Source organism: Cetorhinus maximus, chromosome 36, assembly GCF_964194155.1.
Source record: "Cetorhinus maximus chromosome 36, sCetMax3.hap1.1, whole genome shotgun sequence".
In the NCBI taxonomy this organism is placed as follows: domain Eukaryota; kingdom Metazoa; phylum Chordata; class Chondrichthyes; order Lamniformes; family Cetorhinidae; genus Cetorhinus; species Cetorhinus maximus.
Genome location: NC_135914.1, coordinates 3524983 through 3542045, shown reverse-complemented (window position 1 = coordinate 3542045; position 17063 = coordinate 3524983). Strand labels below are relative to the sequence as shown.

The 17063-nt window shown below is 51.7% G+C and overlaps 1 long non-coding RNA gene across 1 annotated transcript in view; it reads left to right on the top strand.

The window, feature by feature from the left end:
* The window catches only part of LOC144672241 (uncharacterized), a 253793-nt gene that overhangs the window by 217832 nt on the left and 18898 nt on the right, over positions 1-17063 (top strand). The window lies entirely within an intron of this gene.

The window sequence follows — 17063 nt, the reverse complement described above, 5'->3', positions numbered from 1 at the left end:
CTTCATCGTCAGATTATTTTAACCGTTATTTTTTTTTAATGAATTTTCCCCCCTCCCCATGTTCCTGGTTAACAGGAGGAAGGCCATTCAGCCCCTCGAGCCTGTGCCAACATTATTCCAATCATGGCTGGTCTGTATCTTAACTCCCACTGTCCACTTTGGTCCCATGACCCTGCATCCATCTCAGTTTTGAAATTTTCAATTGACCCCACTGCAGCCTCCACAGCTTGTTTTATGGGAGGGGGGAGAGTTCCAGATTCCCACTCCCCCCCCCGTGTGTGTGTGAGGAAGTGCTTCCTGACATCACCCTTGAACGGCCTGGCTCCCATTTTAAGGTCCTGCCCCCCTTGTTCTGGGCTTCCCCCCTGCCCCGCTAGAGGGAATAGTTTCTCTTTATTGACCCTATCGGATTGTTTAATCATCTTGAACCCCTTGATTAGGTCACCCCTTAATCTTCTACACTCAAGGGAATACAGAGCAAGTTTAATTCATTCGTTCACATCAGTTATTGTGAATCCCTAATTGCATTTAAGAGCCAACCACATGACTGTGGGTCTGGAGTCCCATGTAGGCCAGATCCAGGTAAGGACGGCAGATTTCCCTTTCCAAAGGGGACATTAGTGAAGCAGATGGGTTTTTACGACAATGGTTTCATGGTCGTCACCAGACTTTCAACTCCAGATTTTTGTTGGATTGGATTCAAATTTCACCATCTGCCGTGGGATTCGAACCCGGGTCCCCAGAGGATTGGGGGGGGTGCGGGGGAAGTGGGGGTTGTCTCTGGAATACTAGCCCAGTGACAATACCACTATGCCACCGCCTCCCCTTATTTCTGCAACCTTGCCCTGAGGTTAATGGTGCATTTTGACTTTGCGCCGACCAGTTAACTGTTTCATGAGCTCGGTCAAGGTGTGGGGAGAAGCAGCTTTTCCTCAACACGGCTGAACTTACCCGGCATCTTAAATAGGAGAGACGGAAAGATTTCTCACAGAGGACAGGATGAGCCGACCGGAAGGTGATTCAGGGGTCGGAAAGTTCGCCAGCTCCCGGCCTGCCCACGTCCCAAGAACGAATAAAAAGCGACAGAGCGGCTTTTGCTGTGGACTTGGGAGAAGCAGGGACTGTCGAACCCGGGAGGGAGGGTCACAAGGTTGGGACGTTTTTTTTGGAGGAAGTCTCCGGGCAAGCGGATCACTGTAAGGGGAAGCTCGGAGATCTGGAGGTTGCAAGGCAGACTCCATGACAGGTGTCCCGAGCAACTAGTCAGTGATAGCTCTGGGCCAAAGGTCTCTTGCCTGTGCCAATCTGGGTCCAGTAGCGTGCTGTCCTCTCTAGGACTCCAGCGAATCGCGATAACAGATGTGTGGAATGATAATTTGGTGTCTGTTTAAGCTGCAAATTCACCCCCAGCAGTATCATTGCCCCTCCAGACTGGGTTAGTGTCTTTTCCTTCATTCATTCATGGCGTCATTGGCTAGGCCAACATTTATTGCCCATCCCTAATTGCCCCCTTGAGAAAGTGGTGTTGAGCCGCCTTCTTGAGCCGCTGCAGTCCCTGTGGTGTAGGTACACCCACTGCGCTGTTAGGGAGGGAGTTCCAGGATTTGGACCCAGCGACTGTGAGGGAACGGCCGATATATTTCCAAGTCAGGATGGTGAGTGGCTCGGAGGGGAACTTGCGGGTGGTGGTGTTCCCCATGTGTCTGCTGCCCTTGTCCTTCTAGATGGTAGAGGTCGTGGGTTTGGAAGGTGCTGTCGAAGGAGCCTTGGTGAGTTGCTGTCGTGTGTCTTGTGGATAGTACAAGAGGTGGAGCGAGGATTGTGAGATGTGTAACATGGGTGTTTAATATTGTTTGTCAGCCAGTTACTGCGGGGGAGGGTAGGTGCAGTGTATCAGCTGCAGCGGAGTTTAATCCTCCATCTGAATGAATAGTCCCACCATGTGGTGACGACCATCCCTCAGAGTTAAGCTGGGAAGCCAGCTTGTTTGTTAAGCCTTGGGCCCTCCCTGTGGGGTCGGGTTTGGGATAGTTCCTGAGCTCTGTTCCAGCTTGGTAGCTGGGAGCTGATCAGCCCCCTTGTCCCGGGGCAGCTGCCAGCAACTGGCTTTCTGTTTAAAGCACCCTTCTCTCTGGCTGGTTGGCACAAAGTGTACGGGCTGAAATGCCTTGTGTTTCTGTTATGGGTAAACCCCCTTGGCCACTGAGTGGACTGAATCTCTCGAACCATGAAAGAAATTCAAACCATTTCCCCTGACCTGGATACGTTTCCTTCAGATTAGGAAGAAACCAGCTGCTAAAGTAATTTGGCCATCTCTAACTTTCTTTGTAAACCACCGTGACAAAGTTGAGGCCAACTTTAAGCTCCGCCAAACCCTCTCAGTTCCCCGACGCTCCACAGGAGCGTGGTGCCTTCGGTAAAATACTTAACCGCAACTTTTGGCTTCTGGTAAAAGAAACCGCGCCCCCACGTTGTTAAAATATGAGGTCAATGGGGGGATGCTTGACACCTTTGGAGATGCTTCCAGCCGCATCCCTGCCGTGCCCACTGGCTTAGGAACAACGCCCTAACCTGTGCTAAAATTACGTGAGCGTTAAGCGTAAACTCCTCATCGAATGGGAGGTGCTGTGGATCTACTCTGCTCGTCCTCATGAAAAAAAAAGACGTTTGACACTTTCACTTGACACCACCAGCTTCGACAGGAGCTGAAGAATTTAGTTCTTGGAACCTCCTGCTTGTTTTTTTCATTTCGGCTGGGGTTGGTGGTGAGCGTCACTGTTGTGAAATGCATTTATATTTTTAATTTCATGTTACGCTGCTGTTCGTTTTATCAGACGATGTGAATTTGCTATCCCGTACGCACAGCAAGCTTGTGTCGGTGCGGACGGAGACAGCCTGTGTACCTCCTCGGCGTGGACTGAAGGTACGGATTTGGCTGTGCTAGCCCCTCCCACGTTAAACAGGGCCGACTTTAACCCTGCCCGAGCGGATGGGGGTTTGGGGGTGACTTTTGAAATCTCGCCCCCATTGCTTTTATTTCGCATCCGTCTGCTTGCTGGGTGACTTAGACTTTCGAACGCCAGGTGGCTGTGCACCAAGACTGTTGGACTCCTGTACCCGAAGTTGGAGTGTTAATGTGCCCTTTTACAAGCTTTTGAGATATCTTTATTGCGATCTGTCTTGTATTTGTGTTTGTAATAAATTTTTAATCGGTGTCACTTTTTTTTTTCAGCGTTATTGCGAGTGTTGCACTTGAGGGAGAACCTTGTGAGCGTGCGCGTCAGCCAGTGTCCCACCCTTGACGCGAGCACAAAAATCCAGGCCGACACTCCCCAGTGCCAGCACTGAGGGAGTGCGGCACTGTCGGAGGTGCTGTCTTGCGCGTGCGACGCGAAATCAAGGCCCCGCCTGCCTGCTCGGGTGGGCGTAAAAGATCCCATGGCACCATTTGGAAGAAGAGCAGGTGGGCGGGTGGGGGTGGGGGTGGGGGTGGTGGTGGGGGTGGGGGGTGGTTGGGGGGGCGGGGGTGGTGGTGGGGGTGGGGGGTCAGTCCTCCGCAGTGTCCCGGGGCCAACATTTATCCCTCAACCAACATCACGAAAAACAACAGGCGACCTGGGTCACTATCACGTGGCTGTTTGCGGGAGCTTCCTGTACGCAAATTGGCTGCTGCGTTTCCGACATTACAGCAGTGACCTCACTTCAGGGAAAGCACCTCATTGGCTGTGAAGCACTTTGAGACGTCCAGAGGTAGTGAGATGCCCGGTGGTCGTGAGAAGTTCCATATAAGTGCAAGTCTGTCTCTTCTATAGCTTGTCCCTGTATCACCCACGGCAGATACCCCTCGAGCCTTCACAACGGCCTGTGCTACCTGTTTAAGACCATTGCTGCAGTAGAGAGAGAGTCTCCTCAGGCCCCCACAGCGGTTTAATGTGACGTCTGTACTTTAAATAGGTCTAGTTGGCAGTGGAGAGCAGAGCGGGCCAATTCGTGTTATCCATTCATGGGATGTAGGCATCACAGGTGGGTCCAGCATTTATTGCCCATCCCTAATGACCCCTGTGGATGTTGGTGGCAAATGGGCAGCTTGCTAGACTTATTACAAGGGCAGCTAAGAGTCAACCACATTGCTGTGGGCCTGGAGTCACGTAGGCCAAGACCGGGTAAGGACAGCAGATTTCCTTCGCTAAAGGGCATTAGTGAACCAGATGGGTTTTTAACATCAGTTTAGTTAGTTTCAGATTAATTTGTTCAATTGAATTCCCCAAGGCTGCTGTGGTGGGATTTGAACCCATGTCCCCAGAGCATTAGCCTGGGCCTCTGGATTACTAGTCCAGTGACGTTACCACTGAGCGACAGTATCTGGCAGTAATCGGCTGAGCTGATCGATAAAGTGAAGACCTGAGATGTGAAGAAAAAGGCCAGGCAATAAATGGGTTAAAGTACCAAGCAGATAACAACAGCTTTTCGAAAAGATTCTACTCCTGAGAACGTTTTTATTTTATTCATTTACGGGATGTGGGCATCACTGGCTGGGCCCAGCATTTATTACCCATTCCTAATTGCCCCTTGAGAAGGTGGTGGCCTTCTTGAGCCGCTGCAGTCCCTGTGGTGTAGGTACACCCACCGTGCTGTTAGGGAGGGAGTTCTAGGCTTTTGTCCCAGCGACAGTGAAGGAACGGCCGATATATTTCCAAATCAGGATGGTGAGGGGCTCGGAGGGGAACTTGCAGGTGGTGGTGTTCCCCATGTGTCTGCTGCCCTTGTCCTCATAGATGGTACCGGTCGTGGGTTTGGAAGGTGCTGTCGAAGGAGCCTTGGTGAGTTGCTGCAGTGCATCTTGTAGATGGTACACACGCTGCTGCTACTGTGCGTCGGTGGTGGAGGGAGTGAATGTTTGTGGATGGGGTGCTGATCAAGCGGGGCTGCTTTTGTCCTGGATGGTGTCGAGCTTCTTGAGTGTTGTGGGAGCCACACTCATCCAGGCAAGTGGGGAGTATTCCATCACACTCCTGACTTGTGCCTTGTAGATGGTGGACAGGCTTTGGGGAGACAGGAGGTGAGTTACTCACCACAGGATTCCCAGCCTCTGACCTGCTCTTGTAGCCACAGTATTTATGTGGCTGGTCCAGTTCAGTTTCTGGTCAATGGTAACCCCCAGGATGTTGATAGTGGGGGATTCAGTGATGGTAATGCTATGCCATTGAACGTCCAGGCATTACTGCTGAAACAATGAAAGAGTTTGAAAGTAAGCAATTTGCACACAGCAAAATCCCACAAACAGTAATATGGTAATGACCCAGATCATCTGTCTTCATGATGTTGGTTCTGGGATAAATACTGGCCCTAGGATAGGGGGAGAACTCCACCCCCACCCTTCGCAATAGTCCTGCGGGATCATCTTTTACATCCAACTGAGATGGAGCCTTTGGTATCGCATCTCATTTGAAAGACAGTGCCTCTGACAGTTCAATGCTCCCTCAGTACTGACCTGACAGTGCGGCGCTCCCTCAGCACTGACCCTCTAACAATGCGGTGCTCCCTCGGTACTGACCCTCCGACAGTGCAGCGCTTCCTCAGTACTGACCTTCTGACTGTGGCACTCCTTCAGTACTGACCCTCCGCCAGTGCGGCGCTCCCTCAGTACTGACCCTCCGACAGTGTGGCACTCCCTCAGTACTGACCCTCCGACAGTGCGGCGCTCCCTCAGTACTGACCCTCTGACAGTGCGGTACTCCCTCAGTACTGACCCTCAGCCAGTGCGGTGCTCCCTCAGTACTGACCTTCTGACAGTGCGGCGCTCCCTCAGTACTGACCCTCCGCCAGTGCGGTGCTCCCTCAGTACTGATCTTCTGACAGTGCAGCGCTCCCTCAGTACTGACCTTCTGACAGTGTGGCACTCCCTCAGCACTGACCCTCCAACAGTGCAGCGCTCCCTCAGCACTGACCCTCCGACAGTGCGGCGCTCCCTCAGCAATGACCCTCCGACAGTGCGGCGCTCCCTCAGTACTGACCCTCCGACAGTGCGACGCTCCCTCCGTACTGACTCTCCGACAGTGCGGCGCTCCCTTTGTACTGACCCTCCGAGAGTGCGGCACTCCCTCAGTACTGACCCTCCGACAATGCGGTGCTCCCTCAGTACTGACCCTCCGACAGTGCAGCGCTTCCTCAGTACTGACCTTCTGATTGTGGCACTCCTTCAGTACTGACCTTCTGACAGTGCGGCACTTCCTCAGTACTGACCCTCCGACAGTGCGGCGCTCCCTCAGTACTGACCCTCCGACAGTGTGGCGCTCCCTCAATACTGACCCTCCGACAGTGCGGCGCTCCCTCAGTACTGACCCTCCGTCAGTGCAGCGCTCCCTCAGTACTGACCCTCCGACAGTGCGGCGCTCCCTCAGTACTGACCCTCCGACAGTGCGGCGCTCCCTCAGTACTGACCCTCGACAGTGCGGCGCTCCCTCAGTACTGACCCTCCGACAGTGCGGCGCTCCCTCAGTACTGACCCCACGTACAGTACTGGACATGCAGTGGTTTTATTTGTAAAAATATACTTTATAAATCTAAAAGAACATTACAAAACATTTCAAAATGGTCATTACAGAAAGTGCAATGATATTCAAATTATTTACATAGATCATGTACTGTCAGCTTCTGGGCTCAAGTCTCTGGACTGGAACTTAAGCCAACAATCTTACAGCTTAGAGACGACAGTGCTACTCATTGAACCACATGTAGGTCAGCGTTATGACTGATGCAGTTGGCAAAGCGGAGTTATTTTAAAAAATCCTAGAGGGAAACTTTAAACAACGGTCATAGTTTAAGTGTTATGTTTGAGATGTGACTCTAAATCAGGCCACTAGTTCTTGAGGTTTTACTTTAAACCAAATGAAACATTATATTAATTTACACAGGTTAAAATATATGTACACATGGCTACAAATTACCACTATCATAATTTTTAACAAATTCCCAAACTAACCTCCATTAAGGCAACAGCAACCCATAGACTTAACCAGGCACCAGGCAAAGCATTTTCATCTTACAAATTCAAAATGAGGTTCATTTCACTGTGGAGCCAGTTGGAGGCTTGCAGCTGCCTTTTGATCTCACATTGTCTCTGCTCTCCACACCCGAAAACTACTGAAGTTATACCTACCACCACTGATTGAATTCAAATTCCCATTGTCTCACCAGTCTCTTTGAACTTTACCTTTTAACAATGAACCCCTTTCATAGTACCAATTTTATTAGTAATATAAACATATGGCTTGGTAGCTGCTAGATAGGTGTCAAGTTTTCACCCACTTCTTGAATGCTGTATTCAAAAAATGCAAATGCACACTATCTCTCTTCCATACCAAAACTAGTACATATCAAAACACCCAGACTCGCTGGCTTTTATCCAATTAAGACAGACCCGCAGACTAAACCACTATTTTAAAAGAAAAGTATTTTCCAAAATATTATATACATTAATAGCTTCATGACAGTCAGACCAGCAAGGACCAGATGGATTTTTACAACAACCTGTTAGTTTTATGGTCACCATTACTGAGACTAGCTTTTTTATCCCAGATTTATTCATTTAACTACATTTAAATTCAGCACTCAAAAAAGCAAGGGAATGGAATAGCTCTTTCACAGAGCTGCCCTTGGGCCAAATGGTCGTCACCCCTGCTGCATCATTCAGTGATGACTGTTTCAAGTTTAAGGGCAGCAGTGCTTATTCCGTGCTTTATCATTGTCGGTCTTTATTAAACTGCCTTAAGATGTCTGCTTCTAGAGGGACAGCCTCATGGCATAGTCACATGACGACGGAAATTCAGATATGGCATCAGATTGATTGCATTTTAAAACCCAAACATCCCCCTTTCATACCGATCAAAAGATACCGACATCCCTCCTTACCTGGCAAACAAGACACAATTGCATGCACAATCCTGTGTGACTGTGAGTTACCCAAGTTACCCACTTTCCACTCACTGTTCTCATGCGTTAACAACTGTTTATTTTACTCGTCAGTCTCTACACACGCATTGCATACATAGTCTTTAAGTCGTGCATGTCTCCTAATGGGATGTGTGCACATTTGTCATTGACATTGTCTGTTTGTCTGGGTGATTCTCCTTATCTGTAGACAGTCGTTCCCATGGCCCTCATTGCCTTGGTGACTGTTGTTCCATTGCAGTTGTTGGGGACACGTGGACCTCTGGGATTGATGGTAGTTCTGTACTCGGTAGAGAGGGTGAGATCCTTCCCCCTGACTGGCCGATTGCAGTGAAGGGACAGCTTCACTAGTTGATCGTATATGCCTGCAGTTGTGCCAGTGTGTTTGGCCATTCACTTCCACTGCGTACGATCGAGGTGACAATTTCTCCACGGACGTCCCAAGTTTACACGACTCCTGTTGAGAGCGGTCGAGGGTTTGGACCCTGACTGGCTCCTCGTGTTTTCTCGTGGCTACATATTGGATCCTTCAAGGAGTCTTTCAAGGTTGTAGCTTCTCTGCTTGACTTTTCTGCCTGCCGTTTCCCTGGCTGTGAGGGGGACATTTTGGGTTTTGAAATGTAATCAGTCCAATGTCACATCTGGCTTTCCGTAGTCATGTGACTGTGCCATGAAGTCCTCTCTCTGGAGGCACGTCAATGAAGACCCTCACTGAGAAAGCCATCGAGAAGCACCGGTGCCCTTAAACTTGAAACAATGGACTCTCGAGCACCCCTTCCCCAACCCCCGGCCCCCAAACCCCACTCCGAAACTGAGGATTACCCCCATTTACTTGTGGCAGTTCCCACATATATGTGCAGGGGTTCCCTGGAAATGTGTGATCGTATATGTCAGTGTGTGTATGAGCATCCACAAAAAAAACAAGTCTATTTGCAGGAGTGTTACATATTTACAGCAGTTCTCTGGTCTTTGGAGAGAGAGGTTCCAGGGAGCTCAAACATTGACAAATTGACATTGACTGCGTCAATATTTACCGGTGACGCCAAGCTTTGAAATTCTCCCGATGTGCATTGCCTCTCTGGGACGTGATGGAGAGAGAGGGGAAAAAAAATGACCTATTGCTCTGCATCATTTCCGACAAATGCAATAAGACGAATCCACGTTCCCCTCACCGACTGTGATTAAATGTGTTCCTAGAGGTTTCATCACATCAGGTACCCCTCCCCTGCCCAACACTCCAGCCATTAACCGGCTAACGACACATCCATCCACTGTCTTCCTCTGCCAAATGGAAATGCAAAAAAAGTCTCAATTGGATGATGCCCAGAAGGAAAAAGTCAGTAATATTTGCAAATGACTGGGTACTGGCCGGATCTGGAGTTCCATCTTAAGGTATCCAAGACCAGTTCCATCGTTTCCAAGTTCGACTGGTTTTTTTTCCTTCCCATTTGCGATAGCTTTATATCTTGTAAAGAGAAATGTTCAAAGAGAATTTTTAAAAAAATCTTTCAATGCCCCTGTGAATTTTCTCCACACCGCAGTGAGGGGGGGAGAGATGGTGGCATAGAGCTAATGTCAGAGGCCCCAGGCTGACGTTCTGGGGACATGGGTTCAAATCTCACCACGGCAGCTGGTGGAATTTGAATTCAATTAATAAAATCCGGAATATAGAAGATTGTTGAGGAAAAACCCTTTAATGCCCCTTTGGGGAGGGAAATCTGCCACCCTTACCAGGTCTGGCCTACATGTGACCCGTAAGACCATAAGACATAGGAGCAGAAATTAGGCCATTCGGCCCATCGAGTCTGCTCCGCCATTCAATCATGGTTGATAAGTTTCTCAACCCCATTCTCCCGCCTTCTCCCCGTAACCTTTGATCCCCCTTACCAATCAAGAACCTATCTATCTCGGTCTTAAATACACTCAATGACCTGGCCTCCACAGCCTTCTGTGGCAATGAAGACGCCAGACCCATTGACTCTTAGCTTCCCAAGCAAACTGCTGCAACGCCTAAAAGGAATGCAATTGGACAGACCACCGGGCATCGACCTAGGCACCGGGAATGACAATAGCAAATGCAGCTCTGCTGACCCTGCAAAGCCCTCCCTCTGGGGGCTTGTGCTAAAACTAGGGCAGTGAAGGGACAACTTCACTGTATAACGCCTGTGGTTGTGCCAGTATGTTTGGTCATTCACTTCCACCGCGTGCGATCGAGGTGACAATTTCTCCACGGACATCCCAAGTTCACAGGCTCTCAGAGTAGCCTAGCAACAGCCTGACATACTCATCCTCACAGAATAACACCTTACAGACAATGTCCTGGACACCACCATCACCATCCCTGGGTATGTCCTGTCCTACTGACAGTGGTATACAGTCGGGAAGGAGTTGCCCTGGGGAGTCCTCAACATTTGACTCCGGACCCCATGAAGGCTCATGGCATCAGGTCAAACATGGGCAAGGAACCATCCTGCTGGATACCACCTACCGACCCCACCGCCACCCCGACCCCCTTCAGCTGATGATTCATTGTGGGGAGGAAGCACCGAGGGTGGCAGAGGCACAGGATGTACTCTGGGTGGGGAACGTCAACGTCCATCACCAAGAGCGGCTCGGTAGCAGCACCACACTCCGAGCTGGCTGAGTGCTGAAGGACATAGCTACTAGACTGGGTCTGCGGCAGGTGGTGAGGGAGCCAACAAGAGAGAAATAAAAACAGAAGATACTGGAAAAACTCAGCGGGTCTGGTAGCATCTGTGGAGAGAGAAACAGAGTTAACATTTCGAGTCCGTAGGACTCTTCTTCAGAGCTAAAGAGAGGTAGAAATGTGATGGATTTTATACTGTTTAAGAGGGGGTGGAGCAAAATAGAAGGTCTGGGATAGGTGACAGCTAAGGAAAGATTGACAAAGATGTCGTGGACACAAGACAGGGAGTGTTAATGGTAGTGTTAAAGACTAAAGAAGGTGCTGATAGTGGCATAAAGGTAAGATAACAATGAATGAATAACAGAACAAAGGGCAGCACTCTGTGAAAGCACAACATAGAAACAAGTGAGAGATGGCCCTGTGGAAGAGGGGGGTGGTGTTGGGGGAAAAGGATAAAAAAAATGAACAAATAAATAAAAGGATACAACAAAATAAATAATAAATAAAAATTGGGTTTAAAAAGGGGAGTCAAGATGGGGGAGAATTCATGGTCTGAAGTTGTTGAACTTGATATTCAGTCCGGAAGGCTGTAAAGTGCCTAGTCGGAAGATGAGGTGTTGTTCCTCCAGTTTGCGTTGGGCTTCACTGGAACATTGCAGCAGGCCAGGGACGGACATGTGGGCATGAGAGCAAGGAAGAACAAGAGGGAACAACCTGCTTGACCTCATCCTCACCAACCTGCCTCTTGCAGATGCATCTGTCCATGACTGTATCAGTAGGCATGACCACTGCAAAGTCATTGTGGAGACAAAGTCCCGCCTTCACATTGAGGATACCCTACATCGAGTTGTGTGGCACTACCACCGTGCTAAATGGGATAGATTTCAAACAGATCTAGCAACTCAAGACTGGGCACCCATGAGGCGCTGTGGGCCATCAGCAGCAGCAGAATTGTACTCGAACACAATCTGTAACCTCATGGCCCGACATATCCCCCACTCTACCATTACCATCAAGCCTGGTTTAACGAAGAGTGCAGGAGGGCATGCCAGGAGCAGCACCAGGCATACCTAACAATGAGGTGTCAGCCTGGTGAAACTACAACACAGGAGTACTTGCATGACAAACAGCGGAGGCAGCAAGCAATGGAGAGAGCTAAGCGATTTCACGACCAACGGATCAGATCTAAGCTCTGCAGTCCTGCCACAACCAATTGTGAATAGTGGCGGACAATCAAACAACTCACTGGAGGAGGGGGCTCCACAAATATCCCCATCCTCAATGCTGGGGGAGTCCAGCACATCAGTGCAAAAGATAAGGCATTTGCAACCATCTTCAGCCAGAAGTACCGATAGGATAATCCATCACGACCTCCTCCTGAGGTCCCCAGCATCACAGATTGCCAGTCTTTAGCCAATTCGATTCACTCCACGTGATATCATGAAACGGCTGAAGGCAGTGGATACCGCAAAGGCTATGGGTCCTGACTACATTCCAGCAATAGTACTGAAGACTTCAGACTTTATACTCCAGAACTTGCCGCACCTCTAGCCAAGCTGTTCCAGTACGGCTACAGCACTGGTATCTACCCAGCAATGTGGAAATTTGCCCCAGTATGTCCTGTACACAAAAAGCAGGACAAATCCAACCCGGCAATTACTGACCCATCAGTCTACTCATCAGTAAAGTAATGGAAGGGGTCATCAACAGTGCTATCAAGCAGCACTTGCTTAGCAATAACCTGCTCACTGAGGCCCAGTTTGGGATCCGCCAGGGCAACTCAGTTCCTGACCTCATTACAGCCTGAATTCCAGAAGTGAGATGAGAGTGACTGCCCTTGACATCAAGGAAGCAATTAACTGTGTGCGGCATCAAGGAGCCCTGGTGAAACTGAAGTCAATGGGAATCAAGGGGAAAACTCTCTGCTGTTTGGAGTCATACTGAGCACAAAGGAAGATGGTTGTGGTTGTTGCAGGTCAGTCATCTCAGCTCCAGGACATCACTGCAGGGGTTCCTCAGGATAGTGTCCTCGGCCCAACCATCTTCAGCTGCTTCATCAATGACCTTCCTTCCATCATAAGGTCAGGAGTGGGGGTGTTCGCTGATGATTGCACAACGTTCAGCACCATTCGTGACTCCTCAGATACTGAAGCAGTCCATGTCCAAATGCAGCAAGACCTGGACAATATCCAGGCTTGGGCTGATAAGTGGCAAGTAACATTCGTGCCACACAAGTGCCAGGCAATGACCATCTCCAACAAGAGAGAATCTAACCATCGCCCCTTGACATTCAATAACATTACAATCGTTGAATCTCCCACTATCAACATCCTGGGGGTTACCATTGACCAGAAACTGAACTTGACCGGCCATATAAATGTGGCTACAAGAACAGGTTAGAGGCTGGGAATCCTGCAGATAATAACTCACCTCCTGACTCCCCAAAGCCTGTTCACCATCTACAAGACACAAGTCAGGAGTGTGATGGAATATCCTCCACTTGCCTGGATGAGTGCAGCTCCTACAACACTCAAGAAACTCAACACCATCCAGGACAAAGCAGCCCACTTGATTGGCACCCCATCCACAAACATTCACTCCCTCCACCACCGACACACAGTGGCAGCAGTGTGTGTACCATCTACAAGATGCACTGCAGCAACTCACCAAGGCTCCTTCAACAGCACCTCCCAAACCCACGACCACTACCATCTAGAAGGATAAGGGCAGCAGACACATGGGAACACCACCGCCTGCAAGTTCCCCTCCGAGCCCCTCACCATCCTGACTTGGAAATATATCGGCCGTTCCTTCACTGTCGCTGCGTCAAAATCCTGGAACTCCCTCCCTAACAGCACTGTGGGTGTACCTACACCACAGGGGCTGCAGCGGCTCAAGGAGGTGGCTCACCCACCACCTTCTCAAGGGGTAATTAGGGATGGGCACTAAATGCTGACCCAGTCAGCAACACCCATAGCCCAAGAAAGCATATTTTTAAAAAATGCCCCGGATGGAGATTGATCTTCAATCCCTGAGAAAGTCCAGGCCAATCCTGGAGGGTTGGCAACCCTAGTTAGGACCCAAATTCAAATGAGATCAGAGCAGGAAAAGGCAGGCAAGAGGGAGGCCCGGAACCGAAAGTTGCGGCCTCGGGCGCTCCACACGGACCGACCTCACCGTGGCGCCGGGAGACAGATGAATAGAGGTGGGGGGGAAGAGGAGGGCGTAACCCACCTTCGCCGTCTCTTGGCGCCATGACGTCAGACCAATGGTCGCGGCTGCACGGCGGAGATGGACAGGACACGGGGCCAATGGGCGCTGAGGGGAGGCGGGACTTGGGGAGGGAGCAGTAAGTTCGGTTGAAAGGGGGCAGTAGGTTCGGTTGAGGGAGCAGTGCTGCAGGTGAGTGGAGCTGAGCTGATCTTTGACCAGGTCGAGGGAAGCCGCTCAAATCAACTCAAACTGGAGTTTATTATCAGTATTTATAACTATAAACTTTACCTGGTGCCTTTAAGACACTTCTTGCCCGCATGCCTATGAAATTAGTCAGAATATCCTCTTTTCCATCTAAATTCCCCACTTATTCAGCCTTTAATGGATTAATGTCGAGTTTTAATGGGGATTAAGTTCTCTCTCCATGATTTAAAGTCATAAAGGCCCTGGTTCAGAGTCCAGCCTGTGGTTCAGGGGTTGGGGGTCAGAGTCCAGCCTGTGGTTCAGGGGTTGGGGGTCAGAGTCCAGCCTCTGGTTCAGGGGTTGGGGGTCAGAGTCCAGCCTGTGGTTCAGGGGTTGGGGGTCAGAGTCCAGCCTCTGGTTCAGGGGTTGGGGGTCAGAGTCCAGCCTCTGGTTCAGGTGTTGGGGGTCAGAGTCCAGCCTCTGGTTCAGGGGTTGGGGGTCAGAGTCCAGCCTCTGGTTCAGGGGTTGGGGGTCAGAGTCCAGCCTGTGGTTCAAGGGTTGGGGGTCAGAGTCCAGCCTCTAGTTCAGGGGTTGGGGGTCAGAGTCCAGCCTCTGGTTCAGGGGTTGGGGGTCAGAGTCCAGCCTCTGGTTCAGGGGTTGGGGTTCAGAGTCCAGCCTCTGGTTCAGGGGTTGGGGGTCAGGGTCCAGCCTCTGGTTCGGGGGTTGAGGGTCAGAGTCCAGCCTCTGGTTCAGGGGTTGGGGTTCAGAGTCCAGCCTCTGGTTCAGGGGTTGGGGTTCAGAGTCCAGCCTCTGGTTCAGGGGTTGGGGTTCAGAGTCCAGCCTCTGGTTCAGGGGTTGGGGGTCAGAGTCCAGCCTGTGGTTCAGGGCTTGGGGGGTCAGAGTCCAGCCTGTGGTTCAGGGGTTGAGGTTCAGGGTCCAGCCTCTGGTTCAGGGGTTGCAGGTCAGAGTCCAGCCTGTGGTTCAGGGGTTGAGGGTCAGAGTCCAGCCTGTGGTTCAGGGGTTGGGGGTCAGAGTCCAGCCTGTGGTTCAGGGGTTGGGGGTCAGAGTCCAGCCTGTGGTTCAGGGGTTGGGGGTCAGAGTCCAGCCTGTGGTTCAGGGGTTGGAGGTCAGAGTCCAGCCTCTGGTGCAGGGGTTGGGGGTCAGAGTCCAGCCTCTGGTTCAGGGGTTGGGGGTCAGAGTCCAGCCTCTGATTCAGGGGTTGGGGGTCAGGGTCAGGGTCCAGCCCCTGGTTCAGGGGTTGGGGTTCAGAGTCCAGCCTCTAGTTCAGGGGTTGGGGTTCAGAGTCCAGCCTCTGGTTCAGGTGTTGGGGTTCAGAGCCCAGCCTCTGGTTCAGGGGTTGGGGTTCAGAGCCCAGCCTGTGGTTCAGGGGTTGGGGTTCAGAGTCCAGCCTCTGGTTCATGGGTTGGGGGTCAGAGTCCAGCCTCTGGTTCAGGGGTTGGGGTTCAGAGTCCAGCCTCTGATTCAGGGGTTGGGGGTCAGAGTCCAGCCTCTGATTCAGGGGTTGGGGGTCAGAGTCCAGCCTCAGGTTCAGGGGTTGGGGTTCAGGGTCCAGCCTCTGGTTCAGGGGTTGGGGGGTCAGGGTCCAGCCTCTGGTTCAGGGGTTGGGGGTCAGAGTCCAGCCTCTGGTTCAGGGGTTGGGGGTCAGAGTCCAGCCTCTGGTTCAGGGGTTGGGGTTCAGAGTCCAGCCTCTGGTTCAGGGGTTGGGGTTCAGAGTCCAGCCTCTGGTTCAGGGGTTGGGGTTCAGAGTCCAGCCTCTGGTTCAGGGGTTGGGGTTCAGAGTCCAGCCTCTGGTTCAGGGGTTGGGGTTCAGAGTCCAGCCTCTGGTTCAGGGGTTGGGGTTCAGAGTCCAGCCTGTGGTTCAGGGGTTGGGGTTCAGAGTCCAGCCTCTGGTTCAGGGGTTGGGGTTCAGAGTCCAGCCTCTGGTTCAGGGGTTGGAGGTCAGAGTCCAGCCTGTGGTTCAGGTCTTGGGGGGTCAGAGTCCAGCCTCTGGTTCAAGGGTTGGGGTTCAGAGTCCAGCCTCTGGTTCAGGGGTTGGAGGTCAGAGTCCAGCCTGTGGTTCAGGTCTTGGGGGGTCAGAGTCCAGCCTCTGGTTCAAGGGTTGGGGTTCAGAGTCCAGCCTCTGGTTCAGGGGTTGGGGGTCAGAGTCTAGCTTCTGGTTCAGGGGTTGGGGTTCAGGGTCCAGCCTCTGGTTCAGGGGTTGGGGGTCAGAGTCCAGCCTGTGGTTCAGGGGTTGGGGATCAGTGTCCAGCCTCTGGTTCAGGGGTTGGGGGTGGGGGGGTCAGAGCCCAGCCTCTGGTTCAGGGGTTGGGGGTCAGAGTCCAGGTTGGGGGTCGGAGTCCAGCCTGTGGTTCAGGGGTTGGGGGGTTCAGAGCCCAGCCTGTGGTTCGGGGGTTGGGTTCAGAGCCCAGCCTGATTGATCACTGCTACATTTCTGCGTTTGGCTATCTCGACACTCCCCCCTCCTTGGGTTTCGGGACGGGGAGGCAGCCAGAATTCCTGCTCCTGAAGCCCACACTTGACACAAAGTTCCCACTGTTTCCTCGCCCACTAGCCCCTGGCGGTGGATGTCACTATGGATAAGTTCGACAGTGATTCCCTCCCTTCCTGCAGCTGGCACTGGTTGTCCGGGCTCAAACTGTAAGGAGACAGCTAGCACAGGGGAAAGACTTCAGGAAGGGAGTGCAGTTTGGTGGGAGGAAGGGCAATGTGTGAGTACAGTGTTGGGACATCTTAGCTCAGTGGATCCCCCTCTCACACATCTGGGTACGAATGTCACGGGCTCGAGGCCCTACTCCACAAACTTGAGCTCTGTAACCTGGCCGACTTCCCAGTGTCAGTACTGAGGGAGCGCCGCACTGTCGGAGGGTCAGTACTGAGGGAGCGCCGCACTGTCGGAGGGTCAGTACTGAGGGAGTGCCGCACTGTCGGAGGGTCAGTACTGAGGGAGTGCTGCACTGTCAGAGGGTCAGTACTGAGGGAGTGCCGCACTGTCGGAGGGTCAGTACTGAGGGAGCGCCGCACTGTCGGAGGGTCAGTACTGAGGGAGTGC